General features: G+C 30.9%; 1 protein-coding gene across 2 annotated transcripts in view; it reads right to left on the bottom strand.

Moving 5' to 3' along the window:
* The window catches only part of LOC127065615 (14-3-3 protein zeta), a 46,779-nt gene extending 31,624 nt beyond the window's left edge, over positions 1 to 15,155 (bottom strand). The window contains exon 1 of one of the 2 annotated variants that reach the window (XM_050998206.1): positions 15,019 to 15,155. The gene's annotated coding sequence lies outside the window, so the exon portion shown is untranslated. The remainder of the gene's footprint in view (positions 1 to 15,018) is intronic. The other variant, XM_050998203.1, reaches the window with a different exon arrangement.
* Between the last annotated feature and the right edge of the window lie 292 nt (positions 15,156 to 15,447).

The following is a 15,447-nucleotide window of genomic DNA, read 5'->3' as shown; positions in this document are numbered from 1 at the left end:
AACGTGTTAATATATAAATTGAGTATTAATACAAGATATATTATAAACTAACAATTCTAATTAAAAATATAGAAATTGGTACATGATGCGAAAAAAAGAAAAAAAGAACAAATTTGGAACGTCTATCGTCAAGACTAAATGTAATTTCAATGGAATTCATCATTTATAATGAAAGAATTATATTAGGAAATGAAAATGTTACGATATCGATGTAATCTTGTTCTCCATATAAACGTAATTTCATACAGTGTATGTATGTGTAAGCTTTTGCGTATGGTATGTTTGTATAGTTTTATATATTAACAAAAATATGAATATAACATGGTTCATCTTCTGAAGCTCGGGAGTACAAGAGCGTATTGCACATCAGGTTGGTAACTAGTAGATCAATATTGGCTCGCGGTCTGCGTATGCCGACGGCATGTACATATGTATGTGTTATATATATATATATATATATATATATATATATATATATATGCATGTATGTATGTATATAACGCGCATTTAGCTATATTTTCAATCACGTCTTTCGTAAAGATAGTTTTATATATTTAACATCAAATAATTTTTGCAAACATTAAAAGATATTACTCCTCATGTAGGATAAAATATTAAATTGTACAAAAAAAAAAAAAAAAGAAGAAAAAAAGTTATAAATGAAAAAGGACCAGAGAGAAAAGATCGATTTTCTTACAAATCAATAAAGACATGAATAAATAAACATTATAATTAAAAAAAAAATAATAATAATATGAAGAGCAACTTTTTTGAATTGACTTCCATGTCAGCCATATTGTATCCGATTGTTCTTTAAAGAAAAATTACTATAGACAGTATTACTATATATATATAACATATATTTCTATTATAGAGTATGTTTCCATGTCACCGAATTGAAATTCAAATATTCATGCATACAAATATATACATATACATAAAATAGTATGCGTATATGTTATATGCTCTCGAGTTCGTTAATGTGTTGACTGGCCTCGTTCGAGAAACAGTAATCATTACGACACTGACCTTACTCTATAATCCATCGCTTCGTTCTACGCGTAATTTTATTTAATTCCGCATACGCGCAATATGTTTATCGGTTTACGTTTTTCGAAATGCGTCGATAAATTTACCAATATGGCAGTGGTAGAACGAGTAAATTCTGTAGTTTTCCAATAATCTCAATGTAGATGAAACAATAGCATCGTATTCGAGAGAAGCGATCTCGGTTTCAACGCGACATAGAATGCAATAAATCGATAATTACAGATATATGTATGTATATATACCTGTTCACTAAATGTACGTACGTATATAGGTATATATATAGGATGATTCATGCAAGAACTGTAACAAGCCCATATATTTCTCTTTTTTAATTGAACTTGGAAAAAAAAGTGCAGCTGCAAAGAGCACGTGCATTGTCATATTTGAAAAGAATTTGTAGTCCACTTAGAACCATTCATTATTTTCCCCTAACATTCTTTTTTCTTTAAGAAAAATTCAATTAAGCAAACGATGTAACTTGTTACAGTTAGCGTGCATTAATCTGTAAATATGCAATGTACTTGTGTCATAAACTTGAAAGTCGACTAGATATAAAATATAACTTTGCTATCTAAAATGTAATTTTTTAATTTTGCTTACTCGATAAAATATTGCGTTAAACGAAATTGTTTTTTTATTATTGTTATTATTTTATTATAAAAATAAAATGACGACATTGTGTAAACTTTTTCCGTACTACTTGATATAAATTTGAATTAAACCCGATCTAACTACATTTTATTTTATTTCTTTATTTTTTTCTTTTTTTTTTTTTCAACACAGCGATATTCACTTTAACAACAAAACATTTCCATATCGTTGCTTTTTCTTTTTATTACATATCAATAAAATGTATGTATTTCTTTATCTATGTACTACGTACTATTATCTCTGTCGAGTGAATTCCTATGAACTTTTATCTATTACCATATGTGACCGAAAGAGACGGCAATGCAGTGAGGACGACGTTTACCTTCTATCGACGCATTATATATACTGGGTGTCATGAAATACTCTTCAAACGAAAACTAACAGAAAATTATTTTATGACATGAAAATGACAATCAAAATTGTTATAAACGAGTTCGTTTTATTTATATATATATATATATATATATATTTTATTACTTTATCAATTCATAACAAATTGTAGCCTTACTTTTTTTTTTATCGTACTACGATATTAGACACTATTCATTCTTGACAAACTTGATATAATACATTTATTTCCAAACATTTATTAACAAATTCGGAAAATACATCGTATTCTCTTTCTTTATCCAATAGAATTCTTCAATCACTGAAATAGCCGTGTATTTTTATGACACCCCGTACATATGCTTACATACACAGTTACGTACTCATATCTATTCCACAGATATAAGGTAGGAAATTTGTGCATGTTAGTATAATAAACAGAGCGTGAAAAAATATGAAGTGTGAATGGAATGCGTCGAATTCTTACATAAAATTTTTCAGATCAAAAGAGTTCAGCACAAAGAAAAAAACCGTAAAAAAAAAAAAGAAAAGAAAAGAAAAGAACGAAAAAGAAAATGACTTTACGAGAATATTGTGACTTGAAAAATGTATTAATAGATAATTGGAATACATGATTTCCATTAGTTTTAAAAATTTACATTTTAACGAGTCATAATAATAAAAATTAGTCAATGTGTGAGCAGCGATGCGACCAGTTATGTAGTGGTAGTACTCGAGATCCCTTTTACGAATCGGTGGTCTGAGCTACAGGTGGCTCTGCGAACTTATCGCCTTTGTATGTGTGCATGTGCCCCTCTCTATGGTGTACAAGGGCTTTTGTCGCGTAAACGAAGGTTCCTCGGTATAAAGAACATTAAGGGTCGCGATTTAAATCGCCAGCTTTTTTTTTCGTATACTTAAAAAAAAAAAAAGAAAAAAAAAAGAGAGAGAGAAAAGAAAAGGAAAAAATCCTCCAATTAACGCTCATATCATTTTTATTTTTCACGACGAAGCAGCTGGCTCGAAAATAAAAATTACGTTACTTCTCGATATTTGTACGCTCCAAAAAAAAAAAAAAAAATCGCAAGTATAAGAAAATATAAAGAAAATTTGTTGGAACGTAAATTAAAAAATTAACGAGATAGAGAGACGTACGGAAAAAAAGAGAGAGAGAAAAATATTTAATAATTTCTACAAAAGTAAATTTCTCTTTCATGGGTATTGTTAGAAATAATTTATAGAGAATGTACCTTAGGAATTCTGATTACTAGCCTTGGGGAAAAGCAAAACAATCTGGCATCATCTAAAATTGTTTTTCTTTTTTCCCTTGTTCGCTCTTACACTATATCGACTACTATCGTTTTCAAAAATTCAAGAGATTGCAGGGAACGAGATTCAACGAGGTGCAATAACTAAAGCGCCCTCCCTTAGAAATATCTGTTTCACCAAACACCATCTTGCCCGAACGATTCTCGTCGAATAGAAAAATTCCTGCGCGTGCTCTGCTTTCCAATCGGCAGATTTTTCATTCCAGAGGAAGGAAAAACGGGGAAAAAAGAAAGAGAGGTAGAGATAACGAGAAATCTTTAAAATAGATAAACTTAAATAAAATTGATTTTATGATTCCTTAGAACGCGACATACCTACTTTTCTTTTTTATTAAATATAAATAAAAAATTCAATTTTTATATTAAATATAATATTTCACATTATAAAACAGATTGATATATAAATTGTGTTATAAGAAATTTTCAGTAAAAAAAAAAAGAGAGAAAAAAAAAATTTTCCAACATTAAACGCAATTTAAATATGGCGGATCAAGTACTATCAAAGGACTCTTCATAAAATCTAATCAAAATTTTCTGATCAAACGTTTCGCTGACTAATACACTTATTTTATCTATAAATAAAGTAATTAATTGAAAAATTAATTAAACCTTCTATGCACCAATGATCAATGATCAAATCAACGAATGAAAGAATCATAACGATTGACAATAATTTTCTAGCGTATCGTAAATGCTTCCCTACATACGTAAGTGTACTTACGTAGATGAACGCATATACGCACGTACACACTAACGCATCATAATATACTTGTAGTACAACGTTCAAGGTTGTCATTTTACTATTATACCGATAAAACATACTGTTCTCGTGTTACCTAATACAGTCCTGGCTCTCTTGGAGAAGCTGCTGTTGCTTTACTCATATGCTACTACTGCTACTACTACTATTACTACTACTACTACTACTACTACTACTACTACTACTACTACTACTACTACTACTACTACTATTACTACACTACTACTAATCTACTACACTACTACACTACTATCGTCATTCACTGCGGTCGTCGCCAAGCAAACGACCGCGATGGTTTCATTCACAACGACAATGATCATGACGATGACGAGGACGGCTATGACTATGACTACGACAACTACGATTACTACGACGATACAACTAAAGACGATCTATCTAAGAAATCAGGCCTACATTTCCACCAACAATTTAGCTCGTTTATTTTCCAAATCGATTAACTACTTAGAATAAAAAAAGTTGAAAAAAAAAAAAAATAAAGGAAAAAAGGAGAAAATTTATAAATCGATACAAGAACAACAATTTATTATTCGTCGAACATAAAAATTTCTTGATCATTTAACTCGATTAAAGAACGTTAAGTACACTTTCGTTAATTAAGAAAATTTCTTTCAAATATAAATAAGTTTCGAACGTATCAATCGAGTGCTTATTTTATACTGGCAAATTTCGTAATATGCATTTCCATAAATTGAAATTCATGATTCTTACGTACTTGAAACGTGCGACATGGGCAGCTCGAAAAAATGGGGGTGGGGAGAAGAGGGGAGAGAAAGAAAAAAAAAGAAAGAAAAGAAATAGGAAAAAGGAAAACACGTGTTCAATTGGAAGAGAAGGGTGACATATATGTACCGAGCATTCTCGAACACGACGTATATGTACATGTGTGTATGTATATATGTATGTATGTATGTATATATGTACAAGACTGATGATCAGGCTAGGTGTCCCGAGCTTGACATCAGTTGCTATTCCAAGCCGGATGACACACTACGTGGTAGAGCTCGATCGACCAAATACATACATATATCTAATACATATAATACATATATATATATATATATATACCAACGTCCGCTCGTGGAATTACTATCGACTAGAATACACGCACTAACATCATCGCATCACTCTGTCTCGTGCAATTAAAAAATGCAGTATCCGCAATTCATTCGTATTCGTATATTATTCATACTCGTGTTACTATTCATATATTATTTATACCTACTGTTGGATTTATCCTGAAAAACTCTGTCGTGTGTTACGAAGAAGAAAGTAGAGTAAGAGAACGAATTTTATGTTTAAAAAGTTATTCGAAAAAGATCAAATAGCATTTTTACATTTTAGAGAGAAGTTTTACGTTTCCGTTAGGAATCGAAGATCAATACGAAATATTAAATGGGGTTGATCCTCTATGATATTCAGAGAATACGATTCATTTTTTGGATCGTAGGAGATTATGAGGAATAGGGTTCTGTATCTGGGTTGAATCACGAAACACGAAAATATAACAGATTGTACAAATAAAAAGAAGTTGAAGCTTCTACACCGAAACGTAACTGTTTTCTTTTTTCTTTTTCTTTTTCTTTTTTCTTTCCTTTCGGTTTTACGTTAATGTTGCGCGTATGTTGTTTTGTCACAGATGTGTATTATCTCATTTCTTTAAATAGAATTCTCTTTTATATAGATTTTATTTACGACAGCTATTTACGATTTTTTCTTTTTATTATTATTACATATTATTAAAGAGTATAAAAATTTACAACGTACATAAATACTATGGATTAGAGATTTATTAATAATTCGTACGATGACAGTGAATAGGTAGATGGGTGGGTGAGTTTCGAATATCTCGTTAAGTTGTAAACGTTATGTACTGACGTCATAAAGGAAAACGAGCGTTAAAGCAGGAGACGACATCAGAAGTTTACCTCGTTACACGACAAAATCAAATGAATTTTAGTGTCGTGTATATAGTAATAGAAGAAACATATCGTAGAGAATAACGATGGAAATTCGATAAAATTTAGTTGATCAGGATGAACAAGAAAGAAGAAAAAAAAGAGAAATGGAGAGAGAGAGAGAGAAAAAGAGTGTCGTAAAATTCACGGTTCAAATCGTAATATAAAAGGGATTCACAAAATCATGTCAAGGATTTACAAAAATCTGTTTCCAAATTAAATTATTTTCATTATCAAAATGTAGTATTCTCTAAGAACAATTACAATTTTATCAGAACGTTCCCTATGTTTTGTTCCCTTTATACATTAAAATCACCGGAAGCGGTATTTTTCAATACCTTTGGAACAAAATTCGAATTTCCGGCAGATAGGAATTTTAAATCAGTTGGCAGGAAGGTCAAAGGGATAGTATTGTCGAATTTATATCGACAAATATTTGTATTTCGTTGGCCCTGCTCCAATAAGAGATTGAGCAATTTTCGATATATATTTTGGCTAAAAAAAGAAAGAAAAAAAATTATTGGCAAATATTTTTATTGGCTCGGTCCGATAAGAATTGACAAAAATTTTCAATTACGTAAATATATGTTTTAGATTTAAACGAATAAGCACATAATTTTTAATTAAACTTTCGACGATATATAACTTGTACATTAATTATTTACCATTTACGTGTATTAACGAACGTTTAATAAGCAAAATATATCGCGGAATTTTCAATTAAATAATATTTATGAAACTCGTTTGATAATTCTGACGTTACTTGTTGAATACCCAAGTTTGATAGTTCTGCATATTCGTGAACTATAATTTTCCTTCGAATCAAGTATATTTTTCAATTCAAAAATTAAATTGTAAGTCGAACTCGACTTAGAGATAAAGAAAATCGACGAGTTTCTAATAATAATGTCAAATTATATTTATGACGTAGGAAAAGAAACTCTCACTTAATATACATAATTTTCTAATTCAAATTTCACATCAAACGCGATAACCTATTTACATTTTCTAATAAATCATAGAATTCCAATTTATCTAATCGTAGAATGCTAATGGACTAGTGATACCAATCGACGTATCATTATGATAAATAACGAAATACTAAATGTAGATATATATACTACGTGGTTCTTAGCGACAGGTGACTAAATAAAAGGGAAAACAAAAAAATAGAAAAGAAAAGAAAAAAAAAAAAAGAAAAGCGTATTGAAACATGATGGACGTTTGGGAAACGAGAAAATTACCATTTATATGAAATATCCAGTTCATGTGTGTATCTATATTTATATATGAAATACAACAAATGAACTACTTCATTCTCACATTTCCACGTTTCAATGGGAATGAGATTTGAAAATGAATATTGTTTTTATTTTGTTTCCATTTTATTTGTTTTATAATTCGCTCTTTCTATTTATTTATTTATATAATTTATTTATTCATTCGTTTTTTCCATGTAAATTCACATTGTAGGAATATTAAACTTCTATAGAAAATTTAATTTATTTCAGGAATAGAAGGTCAAGTATTGTGTTGGACGGGATTAAAAGTCTTTAGATGAATCGTAAGTTCCTAGATGATTTAAAAAATTAATCATCTTTTTTTTCCTACTGTAGAGACTTTTCAAACTTTGTAGTCTTACAATCTGAAGGAGGAAAAAAAAGAAGAAGAAAAGAAAAGAAAAGAAAAGAAAAGAAAAGAAAAGAAAAAAGTTGGTTCAAATCATCTAAGAACTTTTGATCTCTGCATAGGGTCTTTCAGCTTTCCTCCGTATATTTGATAATAATCGAGTAAAGATCAAAGATAAAGTCGAATGTTTAAGAGCTATCGACATAGTTATTAATTATAAGATGGTTTAATTAAAAAGTAAATAAAAAAAAAAAAAAAAAAAGAAAAAAGTTTAGGGAGTTCAAAGACGAGGAAAAAAAGGAAGAATAAAAAAAAAGAAGGAACAAAAAAAGAAATATACATTTTCCGTTATCTAAAAAGAAATCGGATGAAACTGAAAGGATTTTAAAAAGAAAGGAAAGAAAGAAAGGAAGGACGGTAAAAGGCAAAAGAAAATTGGAGTCCTTAAAAGAAAGAGACAGAAAAAAAGAGAGAGATAAAGAGATAGAGAGAGAGAGAGAGAGAACTCGACCATGAACGACCAACTAATTACGAAAGAAAACGTAATAGACGAATATCTTGGGGCTGTCAGCGGTCTAAAAGGTTTCTTAAAAGCATGTGCACCCTGCATGCGACGAAAGCAGAGGGTGAAGATTTCTTCATTCAACCCTTGTTTCTCCTTTTCCTTACTACTTGTCTTTCGCTTAAGTAAACAGAGACGTGACGGACCCCATTTCTTTTCTCTCTCTCTCTCTTTCTCTCTCTTCTTTTTCTTTCTCTATTACGCTAATAGAAAATAATTAGAGACTTTTTAAAATACGAAACCATAGTTATCAATTTATTAGATTCGTCCAAATTTTAACGAATCGTACTTCATCTTTTTATTTAGCTTACTTGAGAATCTTTATATAAATAAATAAATAAATATATATATATATATATATCGATGAATTAAAGGTATTTAGCCGATCTGATTTCGACTATTTTTGGAAATACAAAATCATAATTTTTATTTTACCACGTTCATTCAGATTTCAACGTATCGTTTTTCAAGACGTCCTTTTTATCTTGGTCAAACTGAGAGTCACTGCTGTATATCGATACGAATAATTAAACCTACGAAGAATAATACGATTTAAATGGTAAGACCTTCGTTATTGGTTCATGCCAATAATACGAAAACAATATCAGGCTTTAAATTATATAATTATTGAGAAACTTCGTTAATCCAATCGTTATTTCTGTTTTAACGATCGCGCCGAGAACGCGCGTTACGTAATTTTTCTTATCATTCTGGCGCCTTTATCTATCGCGTGGCTACTCGAATGACGGAAACCATGTCGGTGGTGGCGTATAGAAAATGATAAATTAATGACAAAATGAAGTGTGAATTATTTACTCCGTTAAATCGGTTTATACATATCCACGCACAAATATATATATAATTAAGTATATAATATATAAATATATTATACAAATATATACGTGTGTGTATGTGTATGTGTGCGGGAACATGCTTTTGAAAGTGTTCACAAAAAAAAAAGAAATCAAGAAAATCAAAAATTAAAAAATATTTTAACCCCGTCTGTAATGACACATAACAATATTTTATAGTATATATATATACTTCGTTAGATCAATGCATAAATTTAATGTTTGCGAAGTATAAGTTATATACTTAGTATATCATAGTTATATTTAATATAATTTTTTATATAGTACAATATAACTGTATTATAAATTATATATTATAACTTATACCACGATATAACTATACTAATTATTATATTACATAACTTGTAATATCTTTTATATTCTAAATTCTCAATAACAATATATCACAAGTATTTCTGTGACATTTGAACTTGGTTCGCGAACAAACGAAAATACTTCCGTGCAGAAATCGTCGAGCTGAACGTACATATTAAACCATATAAACGAACAGTTAAGGCGCATTTCCTGTAAAACTTAATATCCTGTGTTCAAAGGAAAATCAGATATTGAAAAAGAGATAGAGAGAAAAATAAAGAGAACTATGAAAATTCGAAATCGAAGTGGGCGATCGACGTTTAAAACTTCAACCTTGTTATCAACTTAAAATTTTTTTTTTCTTTTTTCTCTCTTTTTTTTTTCCTTTTTTTTTACCGTCTTTTACTCGAGCTCCCAATATTTACCTTTAATATTAAAAAATCCTATTTCCCTTTTACAACCCATCCTTAATGGATTTAAAAAGCCCCCCACACACACACACAGATATATGTGTTTCAAAAAATCGTTCACCATAATATTACGTAAGTACCATTTATATGTATTCTCGCATAACCATTCAATTTGGGTCTATGAAAGCTATTTATGTGTTCCAACAAAACCATTTAATTTGGACCATCCAACGCATATATGCGTTCGTTCGATCGATCAACGGTACTTATGTATGTACATACCTAGAGATAAAAGCAAAAGACATTGCAATAATACATTTTCACACTTCACTGGCCGATTGTGAAATGTTTTATCATACTCATTAAGATTTTTGTATTTTACGGAGACATTTATTATATAATTGCATTAACAAATTGAGTTACGTATTCCTTAGTTGTAAGTCTTTCAGATTATCGATGCAGATACATTTTATATGTACCCTACCTGTTCGTTTACAATTATTCTTTTTTTTTTATTTTTGGTTTTAATTGGTAATACTGCAATTTACATTATCCCTCAAAATATTTAGAGCCAGAATATTTTTTTTTACTAGGAGCAATAGCAATGAAAAAGAAAAATAAAAGAAAATGAGTTTTGTGAAAAATTTCATTTAACTTTCTTAGTAAATGAGACTTTACTTATAAATTTAAAGAACTACAAATTCCATGGTTTATATCTGAATAAAACAGAATTAGTTTCGAAAAAGTCTTGAAAAAGAGCAATTAGCTTTTTAAAATCACTTAGGAATGCTTTTGTACCGTCACCCTGTATTTTGCATCAAATACTTTCAAACTTATATTCGACCCAACGCGAGCTTTGTCGTAAAACAAAAAAAAAAAGAAAGAAAAAGAGAGAGAAAAAATGAATAAGGAAGAAAAAGAAAAAAAAAAGAAAAAAAAAGAAAGAAAGAAAAATGTGAACAGTCGCATGGCACTCGTTTAACTTCGCGAACAATAATTCGGGCTCTGAAAAGAGTTAAAAATCCATTTTCAAACGACAAGTCACATTTTTCAAAAGAACTATAAATAAATAACTAAATATATATATATATACATACATAGAGATAAATAAATGTATACGTCGGATATCAGAAGTAAACGAGATCTATTATATTCCAACGACAAAATTTTATCTTCTACAAAGAATAAGAATTTCAATATATATAGAGCGAAAAATTTTTGTTCGATATTTTTAGTTATTATTACAACGATGTGCTCGACGGTTTCAAGAAAAGAAAATGTATCGTAGCACTACCTATATATATCATATATATGAATGTGTGTATGTGTATATATATATGCAAATGTACATAAAAGTGCCATCATCATCTATGACACAATAAACGGAACACGCTTGGGATTCTATCCAGAAAATTCCTCCCGATTTTCTTCCGCATTAAAATTTGGCTAACGAAGTATAGTACCAACGTACGCACGGTATCGTTTCACGTCATCGTACATACAATTATTCCACTCGTCGGAGAAGAAAACTATTACGTGTACTCCGACAATGTCTGAATAAATAAAATTCTCGTGTTCTTCCCCCATGTAAATACGATCTCTAATTTTTATTAATTAAATGGTATAACCGTTATACATACATACATACATACATACATACATATATAGAAGAAAAAAAAGATCAAAGCTCATTATATTTTACATTCTTTTTGACGGTAAATGTCATCAATGTGATACACCCCACCATCCAATTTTATCATTTACGTATATGAAAAACGTCATATATATATATATATATATATATATATATATATATATCATACATTTTATATACGTAAATACGTACATAAATGAGAACTTTAATTAGACCGCCACCTATTCGTTGAGCACAGAATCTCAAAGCGTAAGCAAAGCATTTCACTCTGTCTACGAAGGTAAAATAAATGTATAATGTATAACAAACATAACGTGATTTGCTACTGCTGCTGCTTCTGCTGCTATTACTACACTACTACTATTACTCTAGTATTACTACTATTACTATTACTACTACTGCACTACTACTATCACTGCTGTCGTTCAACATTATAAAACGGTCGAGAGATTTTACCAGTAAACTACTGACGAACAAAAGTGAGTACCTACTCGGTTTAGACGCGGAGGCGTTATATAGAGGGTTACGAGCGGTCAGGAAGAGACCATCGGCCGGGATGTGAATGGCGACGACGACGGCAATGCATCGAGGTCACCGTGAATGCTCGTTAACAACTTCGCTTGGACGAAAGAATGCGACGTACTACGAGACGAAAGAGAGAAAAAGAAAGAGAAGAAGGGGAAAAAGAGAGAGAGAGAGAGTGAGAGAGAGAATCGTTTTTTTTTACGCAGAAACGAGCTAGCATAGAAATATAACGGGAATGGGTGGGTCGGTAAAAAAGAGAGGGGATGGCCGCGGCCTTGACGAAAAGAGCAATCTACCGCAGTCCGTGATCGGTCGATAACCAATGGCCGAATGTAAAAAAAAAAAAAAAGTAGGGGAAAAAATTAGACTCTTATACAGGCTCTGCCAAAAATTTCTATTGCTGATTCTTAAAAATTAATTATATCTCTTCGAGATTTTATAACGTTAATGTATATATATTTTTTTTCACTAACTGTAAAACTACAATATCGTCCGAAAAAAGTTACTCGACAAAGATTGATTTTTAAAATCGACTAAGTACTTTTGCTTTATCCGTATATACGGAAAGAAAGAGAAAAAAGATGAGCCCAAAGAAAGAGAGAAAGAACACGTGTAATTCAGAGTCCGATCGGTACCGCTTGAGTGCAGCACGATGCATTTCTAATGTGACTCGGCCGATCATTCGATTCGTTTTTATCGTTCTAAAAAAAAAAAGAAATTACAAAAAAAATCGTAGAAAGAAAGGATTCTTCCTTAGTTTTTCTTTGATAATTCTTTTGAAGATATCATTTGCGAAAGAAATTAAAAAGGAGAAACACACGTTTCGAGGTTAACTATACTGAAAAAGCTGAGAACGCTACTTCGAGGATAGCCAATCGATAAACGTGTAGGCTAGCGCGTAGTTACGAAGTACATATATAACGAAGGAGCTTTGAATTATGTAGAATGTTGAAGTGAAAGAGATGGATATTCGTGTCGAAAGAGGGAGTGTATATATATATATATATATATATATATATATATACACACACACACACACATACATATATATAAATGTATGTAACATGAAAATATTAAAAAAAAAAGTTCGAATCTTTCCTATTATCTGCCTGCTACTATCTGGGTTGCACAATAATAGGGAGTTTTTAATATTTTTCTTTTTACTAAAAATTTAGTCCAACACACACACACATTTATATAGATAACTTTCAGTCCGTATAAAATATTGAGATCCGAAAGTTCTGGTACTTTGACAAAGATAGAAAAGATAATCTGATACTTTAAGAATATATATATAAAATGTACTTTTAGAAAAGAAGCGTTGTATAATCATAAAAATTTCGTATAACAATCGTTTATAATTATGTTAATGTTAAATGAATCGCAATCAATGAACTCACATAAATATCCCACACACGTGTACATATATATATTTCTTTTTCTATAGGTTAATATATCCTAAGTAAAAGAAGATAGAATATAGAATGATATATATATATATATATATATATATATATATATATATCTTCTTCGCATGTTATAAAAACGATTGGATAGGATCGGTTGATCGGTTTCAGTCGATCGTTGACCTAGAATATCAAATAGTGCGTGTCTACCAGTGTGATCGTTAATATTATATAGGAAGCATCTCGAATGTCAAGGACATTCGCATTAGAAAGACGAATAAAATACAGGTGAAGGGATACGAAAATAAAAATAATAAATAAATAATAACAATAATAAATTAAAACAATCATATATGTGTATGTCTAAAAAGATAAGCCTATTGAAACATTACACAATGATCAATAATATTAAATTGAAACAGAAATAATTCAAAATTTATAAACCTGGACAGGTGCGCGCGAAATTGGAAAGAACAGAAGAGAAGATAAGAGAAAGGAAGAGGAAATAAGAGAAGTGAACTTTTGTAAAAAAGAATCAAAGAATAACTCGTGTGTTTCTCTTGTAAAAAGAGAAAAGTGTGGGTTCCGTCCTCGCGAGTTTAACTCGTCTATCCCGATTTCTCCCGGCCATATAAAGAACGAAAAGTATTCGAAAAAGAATCGAAGAAGCTTGCTGAGGAAGTAAGAAGAAGAAAATGTGGAAAGAGAAGGGAGTAGTAAATTGAGAGAGCAAAAAATAATACGAGAAACAGAAATATATATATATATATATATATATACACATATATATGAGCTCTATCGGAAATCTTTCTCTATTCATGCGGACGAGTCGAAAGAATTCCGTCAACGATGGTCGACCGGACAATATGGCGCCCGCCGACGGACACACATATATACTCTCTCTCTCACGTATTTTTTCTTTTTACGTTCTCTCTCTCTCTCTCTCTCTCTCTTTCTATCTCTATCTCTATCTCTATCCATCTATCTATCTGTCTATCTTTCTCTCTATCCAAAGATTCGCGTGCGTCATCGGCGTACCGTGCGACGGTAGAGAGAAAGAGAGAGAAAGAGAACGAGCGAGAGAGAGAGAGAGAGAGAGAGAGAGAGAGAGAGAGAAAGAGAAGGAGAGACTAACGCAAGTACAAACACATGTAGAAAAACCTCCTCGTTATGGGGCAGCCGGTTGTACGGGATGTCGAGATGTCGTCGTTGAAATTCTACATTTAGGCTAAATGACGACGATCCTTTTTCTGACAGGAGCAAAGGCAAACGAAACGATCGATATTTAACAACGAAGAAACATTATATGCCACGACAGGACACGATAATATATCTAAATTGAATTTGTCGAAAAGACGAGAACGAGATCTTTGATTGGACTCGTCGCAAAGCCAAAGGCTACGGGGTTCACACGGCCATCGTTGCCATCTCGAGCACAACTCTATTGAGACACCATATCTATTATCTCGACTTTGTTCAACGATCTAAGAACTTAATTACTCGACTTTCCCTTTTTTTTTTACATTAAAATATATCACGAAATAATTTCTTAAGTAATTATATCCGAAACTCACCTTTTTTATGAGTGCTCTTAGCGGCCCAGAAATTCAAGGCTTCGGCGTATTCAACGGCTACCGTCCACTACGATCTCACAGAGTGCACTGCCGTTAAGAGCGGAAACCGCCATCTTGAACTATTCGCAATTTAACCTTTCCGGTTTTTCGAATAATTTCGCGCTATTGTTCTATCTAATCCTTCGTCTTTTCTTCCCGTTATATTAATAATGAAATGAAAGTATTAATTCATTATTTAATATGTAATAATAATTATATAATCGTGAAATTATATATTCCTTTCTATTTTATCAGTTAAAAGTTATTCGCGTTCACTTGGTCGATGACCAATCAAACGAAGAAACGTCTTTCCACTGACCAATCATAACGTTCCTACGAAGTTATATGTATATTACATCGTGCCTATTAAATATTGATATTTTCTAGCAT

This window comes from Vespula vulgaris, chromosome 8 (assembly GCF_905475345.1).
Source record: "Vespula vulgaris chromosome 8, iyVesVulg1.1, whole genome shotgun sequence".
Lineage (NCBI taxonomy): Eukaryota > Metazoa > Arthropoda > Insecta > Hymenoptera > Vespidae > Vespula > Vespula vulgaris.
This window is presented reverse-complemented; position numbering and strand designations above follow the sequence as displayed.